The 7,703-nt window shown below is 33.9% G+C and overlaps 2 long non-coding RNA genes across 4 annotated transcripts in view; both read left to right on the forward strand.

Moving 5' to 3' along the window:
• The window catches only part of LOC125497811 (uncharacterized), a 2,642-nt gene extending 235 nt beyond the window's left edge, over positions 1–2,407 (forward strand). Inside the window, exons 1-4 of one of the 2 annotated variants that reach the window (XR_007274722.2) lie at positions 1–459; positions 535–636; positions 1,828–1,977; positions 2,065–2,407. The exon at positions 1–459 is cut by the window's left edge and continues 130 nt beyond it. This is a non-coding gene — a long non-coding RNA (uncharacterized LOC125497811). Of the gene's footprint in view, positions 460–534; positions 1,978–2,064 lie in introns of both variants that reach the window. The other variant, XR_007274721.1, reaches the window with a different exon arrangement.
• Positions 2,408–5,407: 3,000 nt separating this feature from the next.
• On the forward strand, positions 5,408–7,212 carry LOC125497808 (uncharacterized). Of its 2 annotated transcripts, none has more exons than XR_008970298.1 (3): positions 5,408–5,448; positions 6,803–6,952; positions 7,037–7,212. It is a non-coding gene; the product is annotated as an uncharacterized LOC125497808 (long non-coding RNA). The 2 variants fall into 2 exon arrangements; XR_008970297.1 differs by lacking the exon at positions 5,408–5,448 and adding an exon at positions 5,575–5,623.
• The last annotated feature ends 491 nt before the right edge of the window (positions 7,213–7,703 follow it).

A 7,703-nucleotide genomic window follows, 5' to 3' on the forward strand; every position in this document is an offset into this window, starting at 1 on the left:
AATCTCCTTCATTTGTTTGGATGGGTAATATCGCTACTAGAATCCGGCTTTTTACCGACCACTTTTACCGACCGTCCAATGATACGGTTGGTAATTATTAAAAAACCGACCGTTTCCAAAGTGGACGTTGAATACCAACGGTTTTTATTAATCACCGACCGCTATATTTATCTGTAGGTAATTACCTACCGTTTTAATTAAACACCGACTGCGTTTTTTGCCGTAGGTAGTTTCCGACCGATTTTCGGATATCACCAACCGCGCGACCGTCGGTAAATTACTACTAGTAATTTCGGAAATATTAACACCCACGTTTCCCGGCCTTTTCACTCTATAGCAATCAGTAAATTAAAAAATAACCCTAACATTCCCTTGGAGAAACCGACGTCTCCTTCTCCCTTCACCATCATCGTTGCCGGTATTCCTTCATCTCCACAGTGTTGTTGTCGCCGGTTTCAGGTATTCCTTCATCTCCATAGTGTTGTCGTCGCCGAATTTTTTTTTTTACTTCTGATTTCAATTGCAATTCTGAAGTTCTCTTGTGCACCTGCCGCATCACCCTCGCAATGGGTCAACTGCACAACCACCGCGCGCGCGCACCGTCGTTTCTTGGTTTGTTTCGCCAATCCACAATAGGTTTTCTCTTCTTCCCTATTATTTGGTCTATTTTGAATTTCATGAATTTCTTGGTATATTCACTCAACTTTTCGGTTAATTGGTCATAAAAAATAACATGAATGGTATAAATATATAAATAATGATCATTCAAGAGCTTGAGAAATTGGAAAAATGATATATACCTGATTGAAGAAGATCAAGAAGGTATCAGTAATAAAAAGCTTTCATTCTGGTTGAGTAAAAAGTCAGACAAACGAAACTAGAACTGAATTGCGTGTGTTGAATTGGTGAATGAAACTAGAACTGAAGAAAACTACTTTTGAAGGATGAGTTTGTTTACTTAGCTGAGGCCTTTCATGGTCTGTTATGTTCTGTTATCATTATGTGATTTTGTCATCTTAGATGAGTGAATATGATTTCATCTTGCGTCTCGTGTATATGATTGGCCACCATTCTAGTTTCTTTGCAATTTCATGGATTTCATCTTAGTTGAGTGAATTATGTTTAATCTCATGGTTTTGTTATGTTCTTTTGTCATGAATATATGATTTGATCATCTTATTTGAGTGAATATGGGCACTATGTGTAATTACATAAAGTTTAAGATCACTTGATATAAAACTTTTTTTGCCCTGCCAGAGAATAGAAAAATGCAAACTAAAAAGCTACCATGTAGAATTTTCCTTAAATAAAGGTAAGAATGGTCACTGGTGAAATATTCCTTTCAGACATAAGATAAAGTATGGCATATAACAAAATCAAAGCAAACTACATAACACAGGTTTGCTATTAGTGACAACTTAAATACAAATTCTTATATGTTACGCTTTACACCATTGTTTGATGTGTAACTCTGAGATGGAATAATATTTATGCTTTAATAACCTCGCATATAACCATTTGTATGTTTATAACAGTAGGTTCTTGTCAATACTTGAATGAGATTACTAATGAAAAGCTATAGAGGGATTACTTAACAGTACATATCTTAATGACATTACTAATGGAGTTACATGCATCAACATTTGTGATGCGCCAGACTTATTAAATGTGTAAGCACAAATCCAAATGACACAATGTTCAACTATATGGTAGAGGCAGCTAGAATTACTTTAGTTACCAATTGCATGGTTCTTAAAGTTTAATGTAGTGAACGACGATGTTGATGTTAGAGTTTGTTAGTAATATTGTTTTAATTGAGATGTGTAGAATTGAGTATCATGAAGCGAAGAGAGCGTAGTTAGATGTATGATAGGCATGAGGGACGCTTTCTCAAGACTGAGTTTATGAATGGAAGGTGTTGTGGAACCTGGACATTGTCAAGGTTCAATTTCTACGGCCGAGTATGCAAGAAGGATGGTGAGTATATTGCTTTTAGTAACCATTCATAAGTTCGATATTTCATACTTATAAAATAATAATAAAGTTGATTATTTTTTTAACTAGGCTGCAAAGAATGGAGGAGTCTTGCCAAAAGCTGTTGATATTTACTGGGAGACACATTCAAAGGAACGACAATCAGGCCAAGACGAGCAACTCATTGGATCCAAATGATGACCCACGTGACCCACGCGATCCTCTTGGTGGTGGATTGGGATTTCCTTGTAGTACTTAGACTTATAGCCTTTTATTAGTATATAATATATATATTTTGAGAAAAATGATGTTTAATTTAGGTTGTTGGAACTACTATTAGATCTAAGATCTATATTGTGGAGAATATGATGTTTAATATAAGTTGTACCAAACCTATTATTTTGATATGGAATGAAGAATTAGTTTATTATAATATGTCATTTTTAGAAAACAACCGCAAATTACCGAATCGGTAGAGGCTTTCATATAAATACGTTGTCTAACTTAACAAAAGTAGTAGGTAAAATTAAAAAAACGGTTGGTAATTACCTACCGTTATCTTTCAATTACCGACTGTCGAAGAACCGGTGGGTATATGCCAACAAATACGTTGTAGGTAATTACCTACTGCATTTACCAACCGCAAAGCAGTAGGTAATTACCTACGGCTTCCAAAACGGTCGGTAATCTTCAAGAAGCGGTAGGTAATCATTTACCGTCCGCTAAGGAGTTGGTAATCTGAAATTACCAACCAGCAATATAGCGACTGCATATCAGCAACCGTTTAGCGGTCGGTGATCTCTTTACCTACCGTTTTTCGTATTTTACCGACCGATTAAGACGGTCGGTAAAAACACGGATTCTTGTAGTTCCTTCGAACTTCGAAGTTCGTTCCTCACGGCTCGTCGTCGTCGCGGCGGCTCGTGTCTCGTGGCAGGATGTTTATAGTTAGGGTTTCAAAATTCAAACTTTCTCTCCTTCCTTAGTTCCTTTTAGTTTGTGTTTCAAAAGTTTGTTTCACGCGTCTGACTTTTCTCTCTCCAGCGTCCTTCCTTCTTTTTTATTGTTTTTTTTTATAAAAAAAACGTTAAATCATTTTTTTAAAGTGAGGGGACATATATCCCCATGTCCCCTCTACTGGCTCCGCCACTGATTACTTGTTATGACACACAAGCAATACAGATACATATAACATATATCACAACTCACAACTTATTCCTTTTTATCTTAGGATTAAATAACCGATCATACAACTTACAACCCAAGATTAAGTCCTTCTTTATTTCAATCTTTCTTATTTGTTGATCCTAGCCAACAACCAACTTACCTTTCAAAGGTAGAAATTATCAGCTTACCAAATAAGGCCCACAATCCTCATAGAGTAGTAAAAATAATAATATAAGGCCCACAAATAAGGCATGTTCTCTTCGGCATAAAACAACTGAACTGAACTGAACTGAACTGAATTGAATTAAATTAAATTAAATTGAATTGAATTTGATAAATATATAAATAATATTTAAACAATAATAACATGAATATTAAATAATAATTAATGATAAGTAATAATAATGAATAATAATAATAGTATTTTGGATATTTTTGAATGATAGTTATAAATAAATAATATTAATAATCATAAATTAATAATAATATAATAATTAATGATAATAATGATAATTAATAATTATTATTTTTATATTATTTGCATTAATATATTATATATAATTCTTGATGATAATATATAACAATAATATCTAAGAATAAATTAATATTACTATTTTAATAATATTAATAATATTATAATATTTAGTAATAAAAATAATGATTGGGCTGGACAAAAATTACATCATAAACCGTTTTGACGCGATTTGATTGGTTTTAGGGCTAAAAAGTGGGTTTTATTTGTTTGACCTAAACCATGTTCCTCCTAATAATAATAGTAATAATAATGAGTAAAGCTATAATAAAAAAATAATATATAGAAACAACAGTAATAATAATAATTATTATTATTATTATTATTATTATTATTATAATACTTAATAGTAATGATATAAAAATAAATAATACTAATAATAATAAGAGTAATTAGTAAAATAAATTATACCAACAAAATAATAATATTTAACAAAATGGCTATAAAAGAATGGAGCTCAGCTGAACTAAGCTGAGCTGAACTGAACTGAACTGAACTGATTGGAGCTGAACTGAATTGAACTGAATGGGCGCGACCCGGTATTTTATAATGACCTACAATATCGAAGAACCTTTTAATAAAAATAGGAACGGTGATCAATCCAAATCCCAGAAAAAGTCATGGCTTGCTCACCATGTACCCAACTCCTAATTGTCTAACTTCAAGCGTGCACCAGTCTAAAGTTTATTATGTCCAAGTTTCACTTTACATGATTTACCCAACTATTACTTGTAGTGGCGGAGCCATAATTCTCAAAGTGGGGGACAAAATCCGGGCCATTGGACATTCGGAAATTTTTTAAAGAAAAAATTTCAATAACACAATTGTTTAATACTTGTTAGAATTAGGTGAATATGAATCACTTGATATTTCCTATTAAATTGATAAAAATTAATCAAGTACATATCAAACCAAACTAGTCAATTACAAATCAACTCGTATTTACAATTTCCAAATTAGAAATTTGAAAGTGCAAACTAAATAAACCTATAACATGAATCAACAAATCAATCAATAAATCATGATTTATGACCAAACCAACAACAAATCAATTCAAGTATTTTAACAACCATAAATTCATAATCACAAATTCACCAAGTAGCACAACAAACAATGTAAATATTACCTAAAAAATTGACACTAAATCTTAGGATTTTGAAAAAAAAAACTTACAACCACTAGTGAGTGGTGACGTGACTGGGCGACATGGGCGTCGGGGTCAGCAACTTGCCCTGCCGTGACTGACGTGATCGCGTGAGGCGTCCTGCGACTGTACTGGTAATGTGACTCGTCGACTTGTCGTTCACTCGTTCCTCAAATCTCCTTCATTTGTTTGGATGGGTAATATCGCTACTAGAATCCGGCTTTTTACCGACCACTTTTACCGACCGTCCAATGATACGGTTGGTAATTATTAAAAAACCGACCGTTTCCAAAGTGGACGTTGAATACCAACGGTTTTTATTAATCACCGACCGCTATATTTATCTGTAGGGTAATTACCTACCGTTTTAATTAAACACCGACTGCGTTTTTTGCCGTAGGTAGTTTCCGACCGATTTTCGGATATCACCAACCGCGCGACCGTCGGTAAATTACTACTAGTAATTTCGGAAATATTAACACCCACGTTTCCCGGCCTTTTCACTCTATAGCAATCAGTAAATTAAAAAATAACCCTAACATTCCTTGGAGAAACCGACGTCTCCTTCTCCCTTCACCATCATCGTTGCGGTATTCCTTCATCTCCACAGTGTTGTTGTCGCCGGTTTCAGGTATTCCTTCATCTCCATAGTGTTGTCGTCGCCGAATTTTTTTTTTTACTTCTGATTTCAATTGCAATTCTGAAGTTCTCTTGTCACCTGCCGCATCACCCTCGCAATGGGTCAACTGCACAACCACGCGCGCGCGCACCGTCGTTTCTTGGTTTGTTTCGCCAATCCACAATAGGTTTTTCTCTTCCCTATTATTTGGTCTATTTTGAATTTCATGAATTTCTTGGTTATTCACTCAACTTTTCGGTTAATTGGTCATAAAAAATAACATGAATGGTATAAATATATAATAATGATCATTCAAGAGCTTGAGAAATTGGAAAAATGATATATACCTGATTGAAGAAGATCAAGAAGGTATCAGTAATAAAAAGCTTTCATTCTGGTTGAGTAAAAAGTCAGACAAACGAAACTAGAACTGAATTGCGTGTGTTGAATTGGTGAATGAAACTAGAACTGAAAAACTACTTTTGAAGGATGAGTTTGTTTACTTAGCTGAGGCCTTTCATGGTCTGTTATGTTCTGTTATCATTATGTGATTTTGTCATCTTAGATGAGTGAATATGTTCATCTTGCGTCTCGTGTATATGATTGGCCACCATTCTAGTTTCTTTGCAATTTCATGGATTTCATCTTAGTTGAGTGAATTATGTTTAATCTCATGGTTTTGTTATGTTCTTTTGTCATGAATATATGATTTGATCATCTTATTTGAGTGAATATGGGCACTATGTGTAATTACATAAAGTTTAAGATCACTTGATATAAATTTTTTTTGCCCTGCCAGAGAATAGAAAAATGCAAACTAAAAAGCTACCATGTAGAATTTTCCTTAAATAAAGGTAAGAATGGTCACTGGTGAAATATTCCTTTCAGACATAAGATAAAGTATGGCATATAACAAAATCAAAGCAAACTACATAACACAGGTTTGCTATTAGTGACAACTTAAATACAAATTCTTATATGTTACGCTTTACACCATTGTTTGATGTGTAACTCTGAGATGGAATAATATTTATGCTTTAATAACCTCGCATATAACCATTTGTATGTTTATAACAGTAGTTCTTGTCAATACTTGAATGAGATTACTAATGAAAAGCTATAGAGGGATTACTTAACAGTACATATCTTAATGACATTACTAATGGAGTTACATGCATCAACATTTGTGATGCGCCAGACTTATTAAATGTGTAAGCAAAATCCAAATGACACAATGTTCAACTATATGGTAGAGGCAGCTAGAATTACTTTAGTTACCAATTGCATGGTTCTTAAAGTTTAATGTAGTGAACGACGATGTTGATGTTAGAGTTTTTAGTAATATTGTTTTAATTGAGATGTGTAGAATTGAGTATCATGAAGCGAAGAGAGCGTAGTTAGATGTATGATAGGCATGAGGGACGCTTTCTCAAGACTGAGTTTATGAATGGAAGGTGTTGTGGAACCTGGACATTGTCAAGGTTCAATTTCTACGGCCGAGTATGCAAGAAGGATGGTGAGTATATTGCTTTTAGTAACCATTCATAAGTTCGATATTTCATACTTATAAAATAATAAAGTTGATTATTTTTTTAACTAGGCTGCAAAGAATGGAGGAGTCTTGCCAAAAGCTGTTGATATTTACTGGGAGACACATTCAAAGGAACGACAATCAGGCCAAGACGAGCAACTCATTGGATCCAAATGATGACCCACGTGACCCACGCGATCCTCTTGGTGGTGGATTGGGATTTCCTTGTAGTACTTAGACTTATAGCCTTTTATTAGTATATAATATATATTTTTGAAAAAATGATTTTAATTTAGGTTGTTGGAACTACTATTAGATCTAAGATCTATATTGTGGAGAATATGATGTTTAATATAAGTTGTACCAAACCTATTATTTTGATATGGAATGAAGAATTAGTTTATTATAATATGTCATTTTTAGAAAACAACCGCAAATTACCGATCGCATAACGGTAGGCTTTCATATAAATACGTTGTCTAACTTAACAAAAGTAGTAGGTAAAATTAAAAAAACGGTTGGTAATTACCTACCGTTATCTTTCAATTACCGACTGTCGAAGAACCGGTGGGTATATGCCAACAAATACGTTGTAGGTAATTACCTACTGCATTTACCAACCGCAAAGCAGTAGGTAATTACCTACGGCTTCCAAAACGGTCGGTAATCTTCAAGAAGCGGTAGGTAATCATTTACCGTCCGCAAGGAGTTGGTAATCTGAAATTACCAACCAGCA

Source organism: Beta vulgaris, chromosome 1, assembly GCF_026745355.1.
Source record: "Beta vulgaris subsp. vulgaris cultivar EL10 chromosome 1, EL10.2, whole genome shotgun sequence".
Classification (NCBI taxonomy): Eukaryota; Viridiplantae; Streptophyta; class Magnoliopsida; order Caryophyllales; family Amaranthaceae; genus Beta; species Beta vulgaris.